The sequence below is a fragment of the Ambystoma mexicanum genome, chromosome 7p (assembly GCF_040938575.1).
Source record: "Ambystoma mexicanum isolate Mex_15411 chromosome 7p, UKY_AmexF1_1, whole genome shotgun sequence".
Taxonomy (NCBI): Eukaryota; Metazoa; Chordata; class Amphibia; order Caudata; family Ambystomatidae; genus Ambystoma; species Ambystoma mexicanum.
The window spans coordinates 103,996,981-104,020,970 of NC_090939.1; the positions used below are offsets into that span (position 1 = coordinate 103,996,981).

The 23,990-nt window shown below is 45.7% G+C and overlaps 1 protein-coding gene across 4 annotated transcripts in view; it reads left to right on the forward strand.

Annotated features, from left to right (window-relative positions):
- GRAMD1C (GRAM domain containing 1C) overlaps window positions 1–23,990 on the forward strand; it is a 2,017,351-nt gene that overhangs the window by 491,247 nt on the left and 1,502,114 nt on the right. The gene's annotated exons all lie outside the window — the stretch shown is intronic.

Sequence of the window (23,990 nt, forward strand, 5' to 3'; positions counted from 1 at the left end):
TACAGGTCCCTCCCCTTATATCTTAGAAGAGTGCATGTGGACCCACAGGGGAGATATGTGGTCGGCTTTGGGGTAGGGATATTCTGGTAAATCGATGTTGATGATCCTCAACTTGATGTGAATGTTACTAACCTGCTTGCATCTTACCCCATGGTGCCAGTGATCTGGGCAGGACGATTACAATATCATCTTAGATACAGATTTGGATCGCTCCACTACTAAGCATAGGAGTGTCACCAAGGCGCCTCGATCAATACAGGAAGGGATGAATAGTCTGGAGAGTGTTACACCTTCATGATCGTGTATACACGTTATATTCTTCAGTACACAACTCATTCTCTAAGATAGATTTCTCGTTGGTCTTGGCCGCTCTCCTGAATGGGATATCCGCTTTACAGAATCTTCCCAGAACTTCCTCAGAACACTCGCCCATCCTGGTTTCCTTGAAACTAGCTGGCTTCTCTGATCAGTACCATAGATGGAGGCTCAAGCCGCAGGCCCTGCAAGATTGTCTTTGAATCCAATAAGCATGATCATTTTAAGCTATTTATCAATACAAATGAGGACTCAGCAGAGTCAATGATTATGCCATGGCAAACCTTTAATCTATACATGTGAGGCATCGCCATGGCCACGGAATTTGGGGTGCTCAGGGCAATTAGACATAAAACAGTGAGGAAGACTTGTGCCGACTGGAACTAGGCTAGGGCTCGCACCTCCCCTCCCCCCCAACCACGCTGGCCCAGGTTAAAGAGCCGGTGGACAAGTTTAGGAAAAACACAGAGATGGGACTGAAATGTATTAATGCCCCAGCAGCAGCAAGGAGAGTCCCAAGAGGATGCTTACACGGGTAATGCGCAAAGTCAGAGGGAGTCATTGCATACCACTTATTAGGAACAAGGCCGACGTGCGATTGCAGACTAGTGCAGCTAGTAATGCAGTGTTTCATACCTTCTACTCTAAATTATATGAATGCAAGGCCACTCTCTGTGATAGACATTGAAATGTTCCTAGATGATCTCCCTACCCAGCTGTCGCTTGAAACTAGCTCTCAATTAGATCTCCTGGTTACTCTCGAGAAGATTGTCCAAGCCATTGATGACCTCCCTTCAGGGAAGGCGCCTGGCTCCGATGGTCTGACAGCTGAATGTTATAAACAATATGAACTATCTTTAAGCCCTTAGCTACTTTAATGTGAGAGAAGCCTTGGAGTATTGGGTCTTGCCAGCTGTTGTACTGAAACCAAATAAGCCTGTGGAATATTGTAGCTTATATAGACCTCTATCCCTAATAAATTCAGACTTGAAAATATTTGCAAAGATTCTGGTTTACCGACTCGCACTTCTGATGTCCCACATGATGCACCCGGATCAATCAGGGTTTATCCTTGGGCACTTTTAATCTACGACCTCTATTTAATACATTCTTCAAAATATGGAGAAAAGCTACTGTGCAAGGATTAATTATCATACCCGGTTTGTGGCATGTTCCTTGAAGAAAAAAAAAACTCTGAAGTTGGTCGTTTCATTGAATAGATTTACGGTTTATTGATCAGCACCCCTTGGAAGTTATGTTATTCATACATAATCAGTTGGCTGTTTTGCCATAAGTCATAGATATTATTAGGTTCCTCTTATACAGTGTTGGTACCTAATATTCAAACATATTATCGGTCCTCCACAGGTAAGTAGAGGATGTTCCAACAAATTAATTGGAGAGTCTTCAAAATGAAAATCATTTTCAAACTTCATACAAGGGAAAGTCCTCAAAATGAAAAACGTCCTCTACACGCGTTTCACCACTTTAGTTGAGTGTCATCAGGAGGGTTATACTAAGTTTAAATGTGTTGGTAGCTCACTAAATTGCATAGTATTTCAAACCAGACAAATCAATGATGTATCCCGTCGTGGATCTTGATGCAAATATATTTGAAAGAGTGGTATCTTCTGTTTAAGGTAGATGACCCTGGTAAAATGCAGATTGAATATGATAAAGCAGTCTGAGAAGTGGGATCCTAGAATGCTGATCCTGTTGGATTATGTATTTAATATAATGGCGCAAATAGAACCAAAGCAGTTGCAGCCACACTAGACATACCAAAAGCTTTTGATTCCGTGTCATGGCAATTCCTGTATACGGTCCTCACGAAATGCGGATTTGGCCGGAGTTGACTTTCATATGTCCGGTTGCTCTATACTACACCTACTGCGAGGGTCTGCACCAACAATACACTGTCGGCGCTCTCTGCAATAGAGAGGCACCCGCCAAGTGTGCCCCTTGTCTCCTCTCATGTTGGCTATAGAGAGCATGGTGGACCTTATTAGGTGAAGCGCATTCACATAGTGGAGGTTGGGGGGGCGGCTCAGGATAGTGGGCGCCCCAGAGATTATATCTCTATATGCATATGGCACAATCTTGTATTTCAGAAACCCGCAGATTAACTTGTCACCAATTATGCAGGATGTCGTCAAGTTTGGGGCGCATTCTGGGTTACAATTGAACCACAGTTAGTCTGAGATCTTCCCCTTGACTGATGCAATGGCCAAACCGCCAGACCCACATGGCTTTGCATGGGCCCCTCAACATGTTGCTAAGTGGGGATAGATTTAACTAGGCGAACTGAGGCCCATCAGGATCACAACTACCGTGGCTATATGATGGACTTAAGGGTTAAATTCCGATCCTGGCCACAGCTACTGCTGACCATCGACAGACAGAATCTCGCTGCTTAAAGTGGTTGTTCTTCCAAAACCGCTTTACATTTTTCAAAACGTGCCTATATGGCCAGGCTCTTTATTCTTTAAGGTGCTTGACGTGGAGTTCACCAAATTCATGTGGCACTCGGGGGCAGTGCGGCTGAAATGGGCTACTTTTACTAAACCATATGAGAGAGAGAGGTGGGTTTGTGGCGCCTGGTTTCAGACTGTATTGGTTGGTGGAACAGGCCCAAAATGCCTGTTCTGATTTGTCGAAGGCCGTGTTTGCCTGCATGTCAAAATAGAGAAACACTCTGTTGGGAGCCAGGACATCAGGTTCTTGGTACTCCCCTCTAACTTTGTGGATGAGTGTCAGTTTGATCCATTGAGCAGAACCACCCTGGCTTGGCGCAAGTTATGGAGGTTGATAAAGCTGTCCCATTCATACCATAGAGATTTCTTGCTTCGGAACTGTTCACTCCTCCCTCCCTCCCACAGCCGAAGTGGCTGTAATCCAAGGCTGGAGGGGGCATGTATTTCAGACCCTAGGGGACTTGTATGTAAACAGTAACTTTATCGATGCAAGTGATGTCCCTGCCATCCCTTGGTGCAAAACCTCAAATTGGTTGGAATATTACAGGATGCGGAGAGCGTTCTGGTCGCGGTGGTCTGAGTTCCCAGTTTAGCCACCCTCCAACCCTTTACTGGATAGTGTCCACCGTCATACCTATTAGTGCTTAACCAGCAACCTGAGATGTCAACCATAACTCAGGACAAGTGGCCCGTTGATTTAAATGTGGAAATAACAGACGCTATGTGGTGTAAAATGTGTAGACTGACATGTGAAGTCTCCCTGAAACTCTTCAGGCCCATGCAGTTAAAGATAATGGGCCTCATTATGGGTCTGGCGGTAACCATGCTGGTGATCACGGCGGCTAGCTGCCGGACCCGTATATATTTACTGGTGCCGGTCTTCTCTGTAACACCAGGGGATTACAACCCCAGCGGACCGGAAATTCAAGCACTGGCAAATTATAAGTCTCCATTCCCATAGAGCACTATGGGAATGGGGATCACAGAAGCACTGGCACCGTTGTTAACTGTGCTGGTGCTTCCATGAAAACTCTGCGGGCGGGTGCCATCTGGCATTGGCCCGGCAGTATTGTAGTGTGCCAGTCGGAAACAACGGTGCCAGTAAGCTTACCGGCACTATTGTTTCCGGAATGGCACACTTATAATGAGGCCCACTCAATAGCTGTCATTAGTCAGCCTGACTGAGATTATTCACGCTGGAGAGGTCTGGTAAATGCTCCAGATGCGGCGAGGACAATGCTAAATACATGCACATGCTGTGGTCCTGCCCCTTGCTTAGCATCTTCTGGCGGTATCCAGTGATGATAATGCAGGAAATAATAACAAATGAATTTACAAAGATGAAAAAATATTGCTAGAATTAAGAGTTGGTAAAAAATACCGACCAGCAGAACAAATATCGGAATAAAGGCAAGGAAGTGTAATGATAGGGGTGAGTTTTTGGTGTAAAAAAACAAAAAACATTTAGGTTAAAATTGGGATAAACAGGAGGGAGACTAGTAGAGTTTAGGAGTAGGAGAGGTAAGGGGTGGGGGGCTCAGAGGGCATCCCCCGAAAGTTATTTTACAATGGGCAATGTAAAAGGCATGTCGATATTTTTTCTTGAAATATTTATTGCATTTTGTAATTGTATGTCACTGTTATTTCAGCACTAGAATCACAGTAAACCCTTCTGGTCTGATGTATGTGCCGCACTCAGTCCTTACGGAGATTGACATTAAGGCTACACCACTCCTGTGTTCGTTCAATGATTTTGAGGAAAATGTCCAAGGCATGTATAAACTTCTTAGGCAATATTTATTGCTGGTGAAGCGTTGTATATTATGCAACTGGATACATCCTAAATCCCAACTAAAGAACAATGGCAGCAAAAGGTCACCTGGGGAAATGAGAAGGAAGAGCTGCGGACACCTATGCAACCCAGCGCGGCCCACCCAAAAGGACATCTGGGGCCCCTTCAAGCCATATGATATGTTTACCCAGAAGCAGGGTGCACCAGCAACCTCCAACTTCATAGAACAATGCCAAGTGCTGTGTTGTTGACACTGTTTGTTGCTGTACCTCGATTAGTTACTGATGATTTAGCAGACGATTATCTGATGTTTAAGATATCTCACTTTTGTCAAGGAGTCCTTTTGTCAAATTATGTAATTCCACGCGTTTTAATAAAGAAAGTTTAAAAGAATAAAAAGGATTTACTGCAAAAGAGATCTTCGGTTAAGCTAAGTCTGTAAACAGTGAAAGGGACAGGTTACTGGCTGTGCTTCCTACCATATTAGTCTCTAAGACTTCCAATGGTTGCGATGTCCCTGCTAAAATGGGCTCATTTACAGTAAAGGCTGCGGTTTAGGTTTCCCAACCTAATCATATTCCAAAACATCAGATTACTAGAGACATTTTTCTCTAAATGCAGCTCTGAGGCTTTCAGTGTGGGTCTTGGGTGAAAACATTGTTTTCATCAGACCGAAACTAAAAAAGATTAATTTAGAAAGACCAAATAAAATCGATAATTTGGTCTTTCCAAATCGATCCTAAAACCCCCTCATCCACCTAAAACTCTATCTCCACTCAATCTCTTCAACCCCCTCACCCGCACTTACCCTGCTCCCTCGACACTGTCGTCCTCTCAGTGCACGTCCTTTTTGGGAATGACTGCAGCAGCATGAGACGCACGCGAGTACGACACGTGGGACGTCGTGGAAGCAAGGTAAGTGTTTGGGTGTGTGCATGTATGTGTACATGTATGTGAGGGAGAGGTGTGTGAATATATGTCGTGGGAATGGGAGGGAGTGAGGGCGCGAGTTTAAAAAAGTATTAACAAAAAATGTAATGAATGGTTTGAGTGTGACAGGAAAGTGTGGTGCGTGACACGAGGGGGAGTGGGCGTGAAACTGGTGTGGGTGGGTGAAACCCCCCCCGAACCTTATAAAAACCGAGTGTCAGTCCCAACGAGCTACTACAGCATTTTGAAAATGACACCAAAAACAACCAAAATAAATCTGTCTTTTTGGTGTCCGAGCTTCAAAATGCAGTAATATCACATTAGAACCGTTAAGTGTGGGTGTCCTGGGTATTTCCACCAAACAATGTTATCTCTCTTGATACGTGATCCACAGGTAGCTATCAAGGATTACTTCTAATGCCGGGATCTCAAGATGGCACTATATCGGCTAACAACATAATTAGTGTTCAAAGGAGTAGATTTCTAGTACCTCTTCAATTCAAACTATAAACCGCAGGGAAACCACCTGCTATTGTGACATGGTCAAAGGAATACACAGCTACTGACACCAGAAAAGGTGCTCGCTCTTCCAGGGATATAGTGCCCTGCTCAAGCTCTGTTCACTGTAGCACATGGCTCTTCTGGGTTCACTGTGTACACATCTCCTCCTCCTTCTGGGGCCAAATCCACCCTTTCCCACACTCCCTTCTCTTGGGTACGTGTTCTTTCTTTTGGGCTCAAGGGGCTCTTACTCTCACTGACCCCCACCCTTCTCCTGAGCTGCCAGGGGCTCCCCTCTTACGCACAGTGCATACCCCTCTTCTGGGGTTGAGAGGGGCTCTTCTCTGCCTCACTGTAGCAGGCTCCTGCTATAGAGTTCCATGGTCTCCCCATCCCGTCACTGGAGCACACTGCTTCTCTGAGGTTCAGGGACCTTCCCTTCCCCTCACTGGAGCAGACCCCAATTTTTGGGTTCATGGGAGCTCTTCGCCCCCCCCTCACTAAAGCACACCCCGCTCCTTGGGTTCCATGGAGCTTCTCTCCTCATTGATGCTGGTGCCAATTTTGGGGTTCACAGGGCTCCTCTCCACCTCATTCAAGCACACCCCTGCTCCCGGGTTCGGAACGCTTCTCGCCCGAACTGGGCTGTGATTCAGATGTGCACTTCTTCCCCCTCACTAGAGCCACCCCCCCTCTTCTGGGTTTTAGGAGATTCCCCTGCTCTGGTGCTCTCTAGCTTCCCCCGCAAACTCCTCTCCTCCCAGCCCAAAAGCCACTCTGCGTTTGTTAGCCTCTGTTTTAAAGCCTTCCCTGTTCTCCCATTGGCAGAGGCAAACTTTTGAACTCATTCGTTGAAATTCCTTCCTATTCCCAGTGAGGGAAAGGAAATCTTTAAAAACTTTCTGACATGGATTTCTTTCAGTTGGCTTCCAAATGCTGGAGCTGTTGTTGATTTGCTTTGTTCCTGCCTTGCCTCCTCACTGTCCTCTCTGCACGGAAGTTCGTTTGATGGGTTTCTGATGTAAAAAGGGTCATCACAATGGTAAAGCGAATCTCTAGTAAGTTCCCACCTGTGCAACGATAGGTTTTCCTTTCCGGGTGGTGGGGAAGGGGTATTTATTTTAATGCTGCAATTGCAGAAGAGGGAGAGAACCGTTCTCCTTCGCCTGCACTTGAGCTGCGGGAGGATGGGTATGGTAGCCATAAGATAGGTTTGTCCATTTGAGGATCTGCACTTGTTGGCTAACGGCTCGCTATGTATGTGCTGGTATTTCCCTTTAGAATGTGTCCCTGAAAGACACTCCAGAATCTGCACCGGGTTTTGGATCTGTAAAACTGATGCATCTTGTGAGATGTCCTGGATATCTGCTTTCTTTGGGATCTTGTAGTTTCTAATTAATCCCTGTCCTAAGGGGTTTGGGAATAAGTCTGGGTTTGTCCTGCCCATCCTACATTCAGGCAGACTGATGCGAAGTTTGCACTGTGACTGTCACTTATCCCCACCATTTCTCTCTGGCTCGACCTATTTTTTCCTACCCTAGACGATTGCCACTATTTATTTGGGTGCATGGGGCATACCTTTGCTTTGTTGCAGAGTAGGTTAATATGCACCTACTTTGGAGGGATTCCTTGGTATCCTTGGTTTGTTTTTAGTCCAGTTCTTCTCCTCTTTCAAGTTTTCTTCTGTCATGTGTAATCAACCCACTGATTGAATTCAGGGAAGTCTGTCCCCAAGAGCAAGTCTTCTGGTATCACTGTAGCCTCCATATTCCATGATCCTTTTCCCTTCCTCTCTAACACATTTGCTGCGTAATAATAATTACCACAACCATGAATGCAGATAGTTGGTACTTTCGTTTTCCCCAGCTTAGATTTCAGAGTTAGGATTTTTGTGTGAACAGCATTCTATTGACTTCCCAAGTCTAACTTGGCAAATATGTTCTGCTCATTCATGTTAACTGGTACCTGACATGTTTGAGTCTTGTTGGAGAGCCTATATAAATACCTGGATATTTTCTTCTGGGGTTTCTTCCTTTTCTTGTGGGTATTCCTGGGGTCTGGTATCATTACGTCAGGGTTATGGTTTCCATTTTCCTGGCATCTCTGATGGTCTTGGCAGATTCTCACTGTTCTATAAGTGGCACACTTTCAACATCTCATCCCCCCAGCCCCTCATATTAGGGTTCTCAAATATCTTCTGATATTCAGCATTGGGGCGAATAGGAAAGGATATCACATAGGTGATGTGGAGCTACTTCCCCTGCTTGTTCAAGGATTTCCATCAGGCCTTTTGTGCTTGGATCCCTGTCCCCAGTGGGATGGATCAGGGACATTGTATTACAAAACATCTGTAAGGTTCAGGTGGCAGAGCCATGCCCTAATATCTCTAATCAGGCCCTTGGCAATTTATTTTTATCACAGGTTGTCTGTTTTACCGTGATGTTAAATAATGTCAAGTGGCATGACCATCACTGATTAGCCATTGCTCATGAGACATACTCATTCCGATAAGTGATGCGCTTATCCTGCAATTGCACAAACATGGATGCTTTTGTCCAAATCATCTGTAGAGCCACAAGTTGCAAATGTAGATTTACTAATGTCAATTGAGGTGACTTTTTTTCTTGTCGCGCAGGTCTGACACTGCTCATTACTGATGCCCATGGACAGGTGAACAGAACATCTGCAGATATTTATTGATTTGCAGATACTGATACAAAAAAACCTGCAAAAATAGATGAAATCAATAAATGATTCCTTATTCTTCAAGGGGGGTGATGTCTCAGGGGAGTGGCGTGTTCGGGGTAGTCACTGGAGGTTGATGGACTGTTGCATGTTAGCCTGAGGTGGATGCAAGAGACTTGCCGGATTAAGAATGGTGAAAAGGTGCAGATGCATGTAACTGGACACACATTAGCCCAGCCATGCATGTCTTTGGAGCATCTACAAGAATATCTTTATCCTGTCCTTAACATGCTGGGTTTGATCCTCGCCCTTAATCGTAAGATAAATGTTAGAATCGTGGCTCTCAGATCTAGGCTGGGATGCCTTGTTGTCAAGTACCATTTTTGATACTGTTCATGGATGTCTAAATATTGAACAACATCTCACGATTACAATGTTTGCAGATGCTTACAGTAAGATGGTCATCTTCTGGGGTAATGCTTAAAAATAGGTAGTTGGACGGTGGGGTACCTGTGCTAGTATTCCTTAAAACCATGGGGTACGTCAAGGGATCTGTGCTGCCAGGAGCAAACGATGCAAAGAGTTGCAAGCATGGACTCTTACTGGATTGCCAATTTCCAGCACAGTGTTTTAGTGGTGTGCGGGAAGGTGTCACGCTGATGCTGCCAATGAAATAGGTGGCATGAAGGAAGCAACATTAAGGTTTGGTGGACTGGGTGTTGAGGAGAAGATGAGGATACTTCGATCATTCTAAAAGATGTGAAGGGGACAGCTGTCCAAAGAATGTTTGACGCTGATATTTGAGGGTGCAGAGACACAAGTCATTGAAGGTAGGGGTACAAGTCATGGCCATTGGTTCTTCATACTGAGGTTGTTCCCTGACAATATAATAAATCTATAGTTGAGTGCCCCCTGTTGCAGCTGGATCTGTCCAGTCAGCTCCCCATGCTCCATTTCCACTTTCTGGCTTACCCAGCACACGTTGTTTCTTTGATGGTGCAAATGCACCTGACTGCACAGTTTGGTGAAAATGTGGATCTATGTGCAGTATGTGCCTATGACGTCATCCTTTCACTCCTTCCTTGCTTCTCTGCCTTCCATTGACTATTTTACCATTCTATCTTCTGATTGCACGTGTCTATTCTTTACACTTGGCTTCCACACAGCCATGGCTGTCTCCCTCTATTATAGCTCTTCGGACCTCTTTCCATAGAGTAGAATGTTTGACCGCAGTAAATTCCATCAAGGAAGAATTGGTTGAATTCTTTTTGCTGCATTTTACCGCAAATGTATCTCCGGCTGGGTTAGGGGAATAATGAAGGTAGGGGGTGATTGGAGGGTCTATGGGGTGGGAGGTCGCTCCCTGCATACATTTGCGGCAAAATGTTCTTGAAGAAAAAAATAAACTAGACCAATTCTCCCTCAATTAAATAAATAAGAGGAAATCACACAGAACCGAGTAGAACTATGATGGAAGAAACCCTTATCCACTAATGGTCTCACACGCCTCTCTTCACTCTTGTTGCTTGCAGCTAAAATAAATGCTACTTCTCTGACCTCTCTGTCTCTCTCCGTTTCTCTCCCTCTTTCTCTCATGACGCTAATTATTTATTTCAACTGCTCTGTAATATTCACTCTCCACGCCACTGTTCCCTCTCAATGTTGTCCTCTCTCTTCTTCCAACTTTATAGACTATTACACTCCTAAAGTGGTTCTAGCTTTCCCCAGCGTCCTCTTTCCCAACATTATCCAATTCTGTCTCCTCTCTTTTTTTTTTGCCCTCTCATCTCTCCATCTTCCTTTTCCTTTCTCCCTGACTTGGACAATGCTCTTTTCCTATCGCATGCCCATCCCACAGCATCTCCCCTTGATCCTTTCAATCGATCCTCTACATATCTCTTACTTCACCTGTCTTTTTAAACTCTCCCTCTTATCATCCTCTTTTTCCTCTTCTGTTGAGCATGCAGTGATCATTCTGATATTGAAAAAAAACCTCTTGATCCACGCTTCCTGGAAACATCATCTCCATTTCACTTCTTCCTATTATTTCAAAACTACTGGAGTGGGTTTCTGTTTGTAATGCGCCCCTGGAAGAATAAGCAGCACCTGGGTGCTGATCTTACATTAAGAAGCATACGATATAAAAAGGGATGTAGTGCTGATTAATTCATTGGAATAAATAGGTTTTGAAAGCTTTGCGGAATAGGAATAGGGCAGAGAGTTGCACAATAATGGCCCAAAAACAGAAAAACATATATCTCCTTTTCGAACATAGCTGGTCTTGAAGGCTGGTGGTAGGGCGATGGATTGGTAATCTTATTGGCGAGATGCAGCAGGGTTTTTCTGCTCACGCGTTTATGCATCAAATCAAGCATAAGATCTTCAACTCGATTCATTGGACCAGTGCCAACCAAAGTAGAGAAGTTCTGTATTTTGTCAATGAGGTGCTTTTTGAGACTACTTTGAAAATCATCCTGATTGCCACGTTTTGAGGCACCTGCCATCTTTGAAGTTGATATTTGGGAATGCCTTATAACATGGCATAGTCCAATTTTGAATTGACCAGCGTTAAACAAATGTAAAGCAGTTGCAATATTATCTAGTACCATGCACTGCGAGATAGGTGGCAGTGGAGTCATTGTGCTTATGTGTTCTGTATGGATTTCTTGCGCAGCGCAGCAGTGTTGTAAGACCCACATGAAGTAAATTACAGCAATGGAACTATTTCTGTGTACTCGCGTTTCTCCTCTTTTCTGAATCAGCACTTAATTTTCCGACCTTTTCAGTCTGGTTTCTATCCCCCCCATTCTACTGAAACCACGATTCTTCACTTCAATGTTCTTCTTTCCGCCCGTCATGCTAAATTCTCTTCGGTATTCACTGTCCTAGGTCTATCTGCAGCTTTTTTTACTGTGGATCACCCTTTGCTTTTCCCACACTTGCCTCTCTAGTACTTTCTGCATCTGTTTTTCACTAGTTTTGCTCTTATCTCTGAGAGCCTACTCTTTGTCCTGGGCTAGTCACATCTCTGCAGATCCTCTTCTATGTGGTTTGCCTCAAGGCTCTGTATTTGGCATTCTGCAGTTTTCCCTTCATATTATACCTCTTTCTGCCCTTATCTCCTCATTCAATCTATCCTGTCACTTCCATGCAGGCTTCCCTCCCGGATCTTTTTCTTATTTTCTTCTATTACTGACACCCTTTTTACTACTGTCTCTCTGCTATCTAGTCTTGGATGCATTCTCACTTCCTTCACCTCAGCCCTACTAACGGTGGTGTCCTTTTTTTCCTGCTTCCTCCCAATCTACCTCCATCTGCTATTTACTTTCCTCCATCTCGTCTCTCCTTCTCTACATCTTTTCGCAATCTCTCTGCCATTTTTAACTCTTCTCTCTCCATTTCCTCACATATTAACAAAATTGCTCGTACTTGTAATTTTCATCTTTACAACATTAGACATGCTTGCCTCTGTCGGTTATTCCAAGCTACCAAACTTATTTTTCATTGTGTCCCGTCTTGACTACTGCTGTATGCTTTTTGTTTAGTCTGCTGGTTTTCACCTTAATCCTCTTTGCTCGGTCTATAACTCTGTCTACAACTCTACCACCCGTCTGCTTTTCTCTATTCCCTCATGTTCTTCTATTACTTTTATTTCTTTTTTTTTCTGATGTGCAACTTCGTGTTCACTTCCGCTGCATTTGTAGCGAGGTGATAGTTTAACACAATTTATTGGGAGACAGGTGTAGGCCGGCACACAATATACAGCTTAAACCTTCACTTATAAATTGACCCACCTCTTACCTGTCGCCAAACCCTGCTATCGTAGGTTCAATATCACCCAGGTGTACCTCTCTATGAAAGTGGTGAGGGTTGGGAAGATCAAGAGGTTAGGGCAGGCAAGTTCCCCACATACCCCTAAGGAGAAAACACAAGGTTAGAGTAACTGGAGCACAAAAGGAAAGGCAGACAAAAGGAATGCTGGTGTACGTTTCAGGTTTTGTGAGTTTTTTTTACAAAAAGGGTCAAAACACAAGACACTATATACAAATTACCTTAAGCCTATCAGCTGCTTAACTAAAAAATGTAACACAAAAATATAAAGAGTCCTTTAAAAATACAAGGGCCGCATTACGAGTTTGGTGGCATCTGGGTGGTAAATCCACCCAGATACCACCAAACTAAATTACTGTTACCATGAATCCCCACTTCTTTTCAAGTCCATATAACTCAATGGGGCTCTTTGGCAGAATTACTGTGCCGCAATTACTGTTGTGATAATTCCGCCGAATCTGACGATTTTTAAGCAGTGAGTTGGAGGATTTACCTTCAGGATTTCCCTGGAGGCAAATCCTCCACTCCATGACCAAACTCGTAATTTGGAGTAGTTACCGCCAAGTTTACCACTTATATCCAAACTCGTACTGAGGCCCAATGTGTCTTTAAAAAATATATACAAAGTTTATACAGGGCACTGTATTAAAAACTATATAGAGACCTTACTTGCAAGACAACCTGGTCAGGGCTGTCTCAAGGTCTCTGCTGCTGCCGGTATCTGGATGTTCCTCTCTGCGTCACACCCTCAAACGATGGTCCTGGCAGTGGGAAGCAGCAGCAACATTGTGTGGGGGCCCCAAAGTTTTTATATGGGCTGCATGTATGTCAGAAGCAGCCCGGCACTCGAAGGCGATGTGGGAGCCCCACACTACTCACTCTACCTAGGCCACGTCTTCCAGGTGTGGCCCAAGGAGTACAGTTGGGCCTACTGAAAAGGGGTGCCCCTTAATTTAACTTCAGCCCCCACGAGGGCTAAAACACATTTAAAGCGCTCCCCTGCTGTGGGGAGCGCCAGTCATCAAAAGTGCCCCAGACCCAGTGGAGAGGGGGGGGGGGGCCTGGGAGGGTTGCTGTGCTCACACATGCTGCCCTGCTAGTCAGGGGTGCGCCAGCATGAAGGCCCGGGCATCAGTGCTGAAATGGCGCTAAGCGGAGCGCATGTAACACTGTTGAAGAGCTTCACAGTTATCGCAGGCGCTGCACTCGCTCCGGCAACATTCATTTGTATTTTAAGAGTAAAGGGACCCTCGCGTGCACACGCATAAGGGTCCCTTACCCTAGTTATGTTTCCTGATTCCTGGCACGGTTGTTGCGCCAGAGATCCGATTTTCTTTTTTTCCCAGTATCCCAGACACGGCTTAATGCACTGGGGATCCTGTAATTAATCCACGACCGGGGGTTAAACAATGTCTACAAGTATATCTATGTTCTCACCCGCTCTATTTTTCCTTTTTAATATCTGTTTTCCTCTTTGCTTACTCTATATGTTCCATCCCTACATCATCTCCCTGTTCCTAAACCTCCCTCTGCCTCTTCTCATTGCTTTTCCCTTCTATTTCCTAAACATTGAAACTTCCTCCCCTATTCTCCTTTTCTGCATACTTTGTTTCCCTCTCAAATCTCATCTTCTATCCACTCTTTCTAACAGGTGACACTTTATTCATACTGAACCTCTGTTTATTATTTGCTTTTTTACCCTTGCTTTCATATGGCATTTTTTTGCACTGTACAAACCTTTGGCGAAAGTACTCAGTAAATCTCAATAAATACAAATATTACTCATCCAGGAGTGTAGGGTGCGGGGGTAGTCTTGCAGGTTCTGAACGTTTTTGCAGGCACCCAGAAGCCTTTCGTATAAATAACATTCCTGCACTTCCTCAACATCGTCCAATCACCAAAATCATAGGCAGGTTCAGACCCACACTCCTTTATCCCCCACCACCCCCCATTTCCTTGTGTCCACTGGCTATTGTGCACTGCTTTCATCTCCAGTCTGTTTCTGACATTTTAGGCAGGGGGCTTTGGCTCGTGACCTTTCTCTGACTCCATGATGAAGTCTAGTGGCAATGCCGCTCACAATGTGATGTCCACCTCTTGTAGGGTCAACAAAGGTGTTGCTCTAAGTCTAAAGAAAGATAACATACTTTGTGTGAAGGTCAGGAGCTGCAACAAATGGGAGGAGCACACATGAAACTCTTCTGATGCAAATATTGCACATTTGTAATAGTCTACAATCAGGAAAGGACCAGACGCACACACTGTACAGCAGAATACAGCAACTTATCCTGAGCGGTGCAGTTCACTTTGTTTTATTTGGAGGCGCTCCAATGTTCTTGTCATTGTGGACACCTTCTCCCTCCATGGTCTTTATTTTGCGTGTCGTGGTCTGCTTTTTGTTGTTGAAGCTGTTGGTCTCTGTTTAAATATTGGAGCTCTCAGATCCGTTGGGTCTTGGTAAATACCTGAAATCCTGCTCTCTGGCGTCGATTCACACTGCCCAAGGAAGGCATTGCTGTGCACCTGGGTGCAGTGCACTGCAGACTACCCTTGGTGGCTCAAAAATTGTTGCTTTTGACAATGAATCTGGTGTGAATAGGTGAAGGAGGAAAGTGGAGGGCAAGTTTAGGTGAGCAGCGATTGTATAGAGGCTCTTAGTGCTGCACCATCCAGATCTGGAGGCGTGAGAGTACACTGAGGAAGGAAAATTCCTTGTGTATGGGATACCTTTCCAACCACATTTGCAAGCTCCAAGTCGTAATGCAAATAGAACATGCCTCTATCGGCAACTGCAGTTAGAATAAAATAAGTTTGCTAAGCCTTTATTTAGTATTTGTTTAGCACTGTATTCATTGTACTATACATTTGCGGTCTCTGGGCTGTGCCCCTAAAGGCCTACATATGGAAGGCTGCATGTAAAACGTCCCCCCTTGTATGTAGGTCTGTGGGGGGCGTGGCCTAGATGGGAGCTGGACAAGTGTGCTGGAGCACAGCAGCTGAGTGGTACAGGATGGAGGAGGCCTGGCGGGTTGTGGGCCGTGCAGCATAGGGGTCATGAGGGACGGAGAGATCCCCAACCCATCCTCGAAGGCTCCAGGAGAGAACTGGGCACAAATGTACAATCTGTCAGATGCAGCGTTTTGGCATGTAATCTTCATGGTCAGTCTTTTGTACCTGGCCTTTCGACCCTGAACCGTCATAAATAATATACTGAATGCATTGTTTAATGGTACACTATGCATATAATTTAACTGTATACATGTACTCTGTAGGCCTTACCCAATTTATCTCAACTACCAACGTTCTCTCTCTAACTCAGCAGTCCGTTTTTGTGTGTCTTCTTTTAAAAAAAAAAAACATTTAGGGCCTCATTCATGGGAAAGTGCGCAGAGATCCCACAAAGCCTGCACACTGAGAATGACCCTGCGCGAGCCTGCGCACAGAAGTTATTCTGCATGTTCCGCATATTCATGGAATGTTCGTGCAAAGTAACCATGTATGCAAGTCACGGCCGGAACGCTCCTGATACACCCCCACGCAAAGCAAAAACAGCCAGAACAGCGCGGGGTCCCCCATAACTATTACCAGCACCCGACAACATGCGTACGATTCATCACAACTCAGGTAAAATTCGGAAAATCTGCGTGCGAACCCCTGTAAAATGTTTCTTCACTGCGTAAGCGCACCCCTAAGTCAGATCGTAATTCTGACAGATAAACACACCCATAAATCCAACACCAGATCTTACCTCTACGCAGGGAATCCTATGTGCAACTGTCTGTATGCCTGCCTTCGGGTGGCAGATAGTATGAGGGCTTTGTGTGGCCATTTCCCCACCGAGTGGTTGCCCGCCTGGGTCCATGAATACTTATCGCTCCACGCAGTAGTGGGCGTGCGATGGACTGCCTGCGGGACGTCCTGCATAACGGCCACATTTTCCCTTCTTCTTCCTCATTTTCTGAATTCCGCCCCCCTACCCTCTGTGCAAGCCACGCCCACACTCTGCATGTTGTTTCGTGCAAGGCACTCGAACTCTCGCAGTGACGTGCGGAGCCTACGCGAAGTCCCCGCAAATTACGAAAAAGTACAGCGCAGTCGATTCCATGAATCGACAAACAGGATTTTGCACACGGTTTGGTGAGCAAAGCCCTATTTCGAAGGGATTGTGTCCTCCGACGTATTCCTCATCTTAGATATCTCCTTCCAGCTCTGCTGGCCTCGGAAAAATTTTCTCTCTAGAGGGCACTGCGCGTCGACGTCCTCCGAGTCGATGTCCCTCGACAGCCGCCGTATCGACGTCGACGTCATCCTGCCTATAAAGGCCGCGCGCAGCGTCCGTTGCTCAGTTCCGTTTTTCCGCGCTTACTCAGTGCCTCGGAATACCGTTGCTCAGTTTTTGTCAGATTATATCTATTTACCTCGAGTTATTCGATCCGTACTCGATGGCTTCTTCGTCGGAACCGAAAACTCCTCGATCCGGCTTCAAAAAATGCTGAGATTGTGGGAAAAAGATGTCGCTGACTGACCCTCACAGAGTTTGTCTGTGGTGTTTGGGAGCTGAACACCATTGTTCGGAGTGCGAGGACTGTATGTCCATGACAGCTAAGCTCCTGAAGGAGCGTAGGGGGAAGCTGGAGAAAGGTAAGACTTTTAAAGCTTCTTCTTCGTCGACAAAGTCGAGACATTCGTCTCCTCGTCACCATTCGCGCTCCAGGTCTCGGAGTGGGTCCCATCACTCCTCGAGATCGAAGCACTCGAAGAGGAGACGTTGAAGATCCCCTTCTCTGTCTTCCTCTTCCTCTGTTTCGCCTAAAAGAATCCCTTGCCCCACGAAACATAGTTCCCGGGCTGAATGGGAGGAATTCCGTAAAAATATGATGAGCGTCTTTGAGAAAGCGGCCTCGACCCCCTCGAAGACTGCCGAGAGCGATGCTCTGGTCGAAAGACCCGAAGGTCAAAAACGGCGCCAGTCGCAGTACCCGGCGAAGGAAACCTCTCGAGCGCGTCTCGAACCCTCGAGTAGGACTATGACCTCCAAACCTTCCTCGAAGGTTCCGTCGACGAAGGTTCCGTCGACGCCGAGGTCGGTGTCTTCGACGCCGTTGTCGAAGGGACCTTCGACACACGGGTCTGTCGACTCGACGCCAGCTTCGACACCGGCGTCGACACCAAGAAAAATCACGGTCACGACACACCCAGTGACTATCCCCAGGTCCTCGATGACGATGGCTTCGAGATTGTCGAGTAGAATCCCAATTCTGTGGAGGTCATCGAGGCCTCTGCCTTTGTTTTCGACGCCACGCTCGAAGCCTTCGACGTCGGCGTCGACGACATCGACGTTTTCGAGGCCGATTATGACAAGTTCGGCACCCTCTGCCTTGGAAATGGGATTTACACCCTTTATGAGTTCAGAACAATTGAGAACTATGTCCTCAATTATGGAAGAGGGTGAATTGTCTGAACAGGAAGGCACATTTGAGTTGCAGGGACCTGTAACCCCAATTAGAGAGGAATTTTCCTCTGAAGAACGCAGGTTAAAGGATCTTCATGATTCCTTACATGAGGCAAGTGGGTTAGACACTTCCCCTGAGGTGGAGTTTGCTAGGCCAGACCCGGGGGAGCATGCTGAAACCCCCTATAGAGCCTTAATGGCCAGGATCACAGAGTTTATGGGGTGGTCTGCACCTTCACAATCTTTCCAACAAGATGACCTCACGGATATTCTTGACAAAGGCCCACAGGAGGATCCTGTGGTGCCTTTTCATAAAGCTCTTCAGAGGAAGATTATGACGAACTGGGAAACCCCAGATGTCGTCCCGGCAGTAAATAAAAAACTGTCTACAAAGTATAGGGTATCCTCTACAGACCCGGAGTTTTTGTCAAAACACCCATCCCCAGAAAGTCTGGTGGTACAGGCAGCATCTTCTACCGATGTCAAGACGGCTTATCCTACCGTCCCACAGGACAGGGACGATAAAAAATATGATGCTATGGCAAAGAAAGTTTTTTCGGCATGTAGCATGGCGTTAAAATCTGTTAATGCTACTTGCACCCTTGCTAGATTCAGCCATACACTTTGGGAGTGTGCTTCTACAGCGGCTGACTGCATCCCGGAGGGAGAAGAAAGGGATGCGTTCCTGAATATCATACAGGACGGTAAAGACGCTATGTGCGAATCCCTCCAGACGGGCATTGATTCGGCTGACAGTATCAGCAGAGCAATGGCGGCAAGTACAACAACCAGGAGATTCGCTTGGTTGAGAAAGTCTGGTTTTGCCCCTGATGTGCAAGCCAGGCTCTTGAACATGCCATTCGATGGCTCTTCTTTGTTCAGAAAAAAGGCGGATGACAGTTTAGAGAAACTCCAAACTTCAAAAGCAGCAGCAAAATCCCTAGGCGCTGCAATCCGTCAGACACCTTTTCGTCCCACAGGAACCTCTGCGAGGGGCAAGTCATTTCGCTTCTACTCCGCATTCGGAAGAGGTAGAGGACGTCCGGCTCAAAGGGGACAAAGAAGAACTACCCGAGGTGGACGGGGTAGATATTCAAAAGCCGCAGCAACAGCAGGTGCCTCTTTACCATCGGCATCCGCATCAGCCGCCCCAAAACCACTCTGAGGACTTCCCTCACAGGACACCTGTAGGAGGCAGGTTGACTCAACATCTGGCGGAATGGCAGGCTATCACGTCAGATGCTTGGGCATTGGAAACAGTTGCCCAAGGTTACTGCCTGCCTCTCCTACGCATACCTCAGTCATCCACCGGGGATCAGCTCTCAGAAAGCTCCAGATCCGCTCCTCTTGCAGGAAATTTTCGACCTGCTAGAGAAAGGTGCCATAGAACCGGTACCTGTAGCGGAGAGGAACAAGGGCTGGTACTCCCCTTATTTTCTCATTCCAAAGAAAGACGGAGGACTGAGACCCATCTTGGACTTGCGAGAATTGAACAAATTCCTCAGGAAAGACAAATTCAAGATGGTCACTCTTTCTCAGATCCTCCAGGCCCTTCAGTTCCAGGACTGGTTGTTATGACTATTATGGTTGTTTAAGAATCGACAACAAATTTGTTCCAAAATACTCTGGAAAAGAAGCAAAGACCACCTACCTGGGATCTTGCAGGATGAACAGGTACCCGAAGAACCCCTGGTGTTTCTACGAATAGGTGTGATCCTTTGAAGAATAAGAGAAATTCTCCTGAGGATTTCTCAAAGGACCTGCAAGAGCTTGTCCTCAGTGAAACCCTGAGGGAAACCCTCGTGGGGAATAAAACCCTTGAAGAGCTGCTGGGGTACGTTGTTTCCCTGTGAAGACCAGGCGAGGAAAGTTGATCTGGGTATTCTTCTGGCTGATTTCCTGCTGATTTAGGCGAGTTGTTTTAGTTACTGGGCTACATGTAGTAAGTAAAAGAAACACAGTTAATCCTGATAGTCTGGTGAAAAAAAGAATACCTATAGAAAGGTTTTAGAAGCTTACCATGCGTCTAACAGGAAGAGTGCGGAGAGGTAAAGGATCTCCGTTGGAAAGTAAAAGGTAAGTGATTCTATAATGGTAGAAAGAGAGAACCCATAAGATTAGGATAAATGAATATAGTCCTGAAATAGCGGGATGGATAAGGAGGTAACCCTACCCTTTCTCTTTCAAGTCTTTTTTGAGCCAGCCTGAGTAGAAAAGAAGCGTCCAAAGAATTCCAACAGGATATCGCTAGAAAGGAAGGATGAAGAATGAAGAGCCGAAGTCTGATCACCGAAAACAAGATGGACCACAGATTGTACCTAGGAACTCACTAGAAGGAGGTATGAAGAGGATTCCGGTTCTAAGCGTGCTTAGATGAAAATCCGATCCCGGAAATGAAAAAGAAGGGTTCCGTAATACCTTCTGAAATCAAAGGGAGGAGAGGAAAACAAGAACGTGAGTATGGAGTAGAGGAATTGTTTGGAAGAGAGAGCTTTTCGTAATTCTAGCAAGCGGACTTACGAAGCGTGTGCCGGCTCCTGTGAGAGTAGCAACGCCTCTTCCTTCTGAAGTTGCTGGGTTATAAGGAGGTAAACAGGAAGTTAAGGTGGAAGATTGAGAGGCTTCCTGGGAGAGAACAACTAGCCTGTGCTGTGCGTTTGCGATGGTTACCGCTGCGGCGGCCATCTTGGAATTGGTTTCCTCAGGATCACGGAGTGGGCGATTTCTGGCTACAGAATCGGCGGCCATGTTGGATGTCGGGTGGAGGATGAGAAACACATTTGGAATCATCACAGTATGCCCCTTTTTAGACCTGCTTCCTCCCGGTTTAGACGGGTGTTTGAGGTGAAATTTCTTAACGAGGCGAGGAGCATGAATTGCAGCTTCAGGTTCCCATGTGCGGTCGGCAGGAGAATATCCCTTCCAGTCCACAAGGTACTGTAGCCGACCCCGATGATATCTGGAGTCACAAATTTCTTTAACTTCATATTCTGGTCCGGTTTTACACATTTCTGGGGGAGGGCGAACCGAGACCACAGGATGAAAAGTACTTCGATTGTCAGGTTTTAATTGTGAGACGTGAAAGACCGGATGAATCCGGAACCAGGAGACCGGAAGTCGGAGTTTAAAGGCAGCTGTACCAATAGTTGAAATGACCCGAAATGGACCAAAGAATCGTGGAGAGAGTTTGGATGGTACTAGATGGCGAGGAAGGAACCTAGAGGATAGCCATACCCAATCTCCTTTTTTAATCACTGGAGCTGGGGTTCTGTGTCGATCTGCAAAATACTTTCTTTTGTTTTGAGAATTTTGTAGTGCTGTCAAGGCTGAACTATGCCCGTGACGTATCTGAAGCATTAGAGAGTCCACATCTGGAAATTTGGTTTCAGATTTCTTCATAGTGGGGAAAGATGTGGGGTTGAATCCATAAGTACAATTAAAAGGAGTTGTTTTAATGGCAGAATGGTATGAGTTATTATATGTGAACTCGGCCATGGGTAGAAGTTCTTTCCAGTTGTCTTGAGCTGCTGATACATAACTTCGGAGATATCCTTCCAGTGTTTGATTAAGTCTCTCGGTCTGGCCATTGGATTGGGGGTGATAGCCGGAACTGAGAGCCCGAGAAATACCAAGATGGGAACAGATAAGCTTCCAATATCGTGAGGTATACTGTGACCCTCTGTCAGAGATGATAGTTTCGGGTAAACCATGTAACGTGAAGATGTTACTGATAAAGATGCGAGCCATCCGTGCTGCCGATGGTAATCCTACAAGTGGAGTGAAGTGAGCCATCTTAGTCAGGGTATCGATGGTTACCATTATAGTGGAGCAACCCCCGGAAGGTGGGAGGTCAACGATAAAATCCGTTGATATTATCTGCCAAGGGCGAGAGGGTAATGGCATCTTTACCAATTCTCCAAGAGGTGCTTTTCGAGGAACCTTGGTTTGTAAGCAGACAGGGCAGGATCCAACATATTCTTTGACATCCTTCCGGAATGTCGGCCACCAGAAATAACGTGACATCAATTCCAGAGTTGATAGGAACCCACGGTGTCCCGCTGTCAATGAAGAGTGACACATGTCCAAGACTTCTTTTTGGAGGGGTCGAGTGGGGATGAAAGCTTTATTTCCATGAAAATAGCAATCATCAACCTTGGTCAAGGTCATTCTATTGGCACGTGATAATTGGTCCTTGGTAATGTGTCTAGATTGAATCTTGAGTCGTGACAAAAAATCTGATGTGGTTTGTAGCCCTGAAGCCGTAAGGGGAAAGATGGGTTCTGCTTTAAATGGTTCGTTGGGAAGGTGTTCCTTGCGTGAAAGAGCATCAGCTTTTGAATTGTCCCTTCCAGGGATAAATGAAAAAGTAATTCTGTATGGAGAAAAGAAATGAGCCCAACGAGCCTGGCGGCTATTGCAGGTTTGTGCATATTGAAGGATCCGAAGGTTATGATGATCCGTCCTGACTTCAACTGGATGTTTGGCCCCTAAGAGTAAATGGCGCCATTCTTCAAAGGCTCGCTTGATGGCAAGGAGTTCTTTTTCCAGAACTGTATAGTTCAGTTCAGCAGGGGCAAGTGTCTTGGATAAATACGCTACAGGGCGTTCTTGATTAGAATTATCAAGTTGAAGCAGAACAGCACCTAGGGCGTACTGAGAGGCATCAGTTTCAACAATGAACCTGCGGGATTGATCCGGTGTCAACAGGATAGGGGCTGAAGTAAACAACTCCTTAAGTTTGTTGAATGCTTGATCTGTAGTAGGGGACCATGAAAACTTTATTCCCTTTTTGAGCAGATTTGTCAAAGGTTGGGTGAGCCTTGAAAATTCGGGAATAAACCTTCGATAAAAATTTGCGAATCCAACAAAGCGTTGGATGTCTTTGCCGGAAGAGGGAGTGGGCCAGTTTTGAACTGCAGAAACCTTTTCAGGGTCCATTTCCATTCCTCTGGCCGAAAGAACATATCCTAGGTAGGTAACCTGAGTTTGATGGAAGGAGCATTTCTCTATCTTGCAATACAAATGATTTTGTTGGAGCCGCCGTAACACCTCTTCAACATGTTTCTGATGTTCTTGGACATTGAAAGAGAATATCAAGATATCATCTAGATAGACGACCATATTGTGGAGTAACAGGTCTGCAAAGATATGATCCATAAACCTCTGGAAAATAGCCGGGGCGTTGGACAAACCAAAAGGCATTACTCTGTATTGAAAATGTCCAAACGGAGTTCGAAATGCCGTCTTCCATTCGTCACCCGGTTTTATCCGGATGAGATGATATGCACCCTTGAGATCTAATTTGGTATAGATGTTGGCCCCTTTGACTGCTTCAAGGATGTCGGGTATTAATGGCATAGGGTATTTATCTGGAACTGTGATTTTGTTCAGTCCACGGAAATCTATGCACGGACGGAGTTCCTTGGAGTTTCTTTTAGAAACGAAAAACAGAGAGGCAGCAGCAGGTGAAGTGGATTCGGTAATCAGTCCATTTTTTAGATGGGTTCTGAGATATTCACGAAGAACCTCCTTTTCGTTCTCAGACAAGATGTACATTCGTCCAAAAGGTAATGGCTGGTCAGGAACCAGCTCAATTGAACAGTCATCCCTACGGTGAGGGGGTAGTTGAGTGTATTCTGAGACAGAGAAAACTTCCTGGAATTTATGATAACATTCTGGAAGACCAGAAACCTGGTTAAGAGAGGTTACCCATTGGTTGTTCAAGGGTACTGGAGCCGAATCAACCCTCACCGTTTGCTGATTCTTGACACAATGGGTGATACAGTATTCAGATCCCAGAAAGAAAGATCCAGCTGTCCAGTTAATAAACGGGTTATGTTTCTTTAACCACGGTAATCCTAGAATTACCGGATGATGGGCTGTTCGAATAATGTCCAATGTAAGAATCTCTTGATGAGTTGAGATGATCATCATGAAGGGGTTGGTATGATCCTTGATGGGCCCGGAAATCAAGGGACTACCATCCACACTTTCCACTGGAATGGGCTCT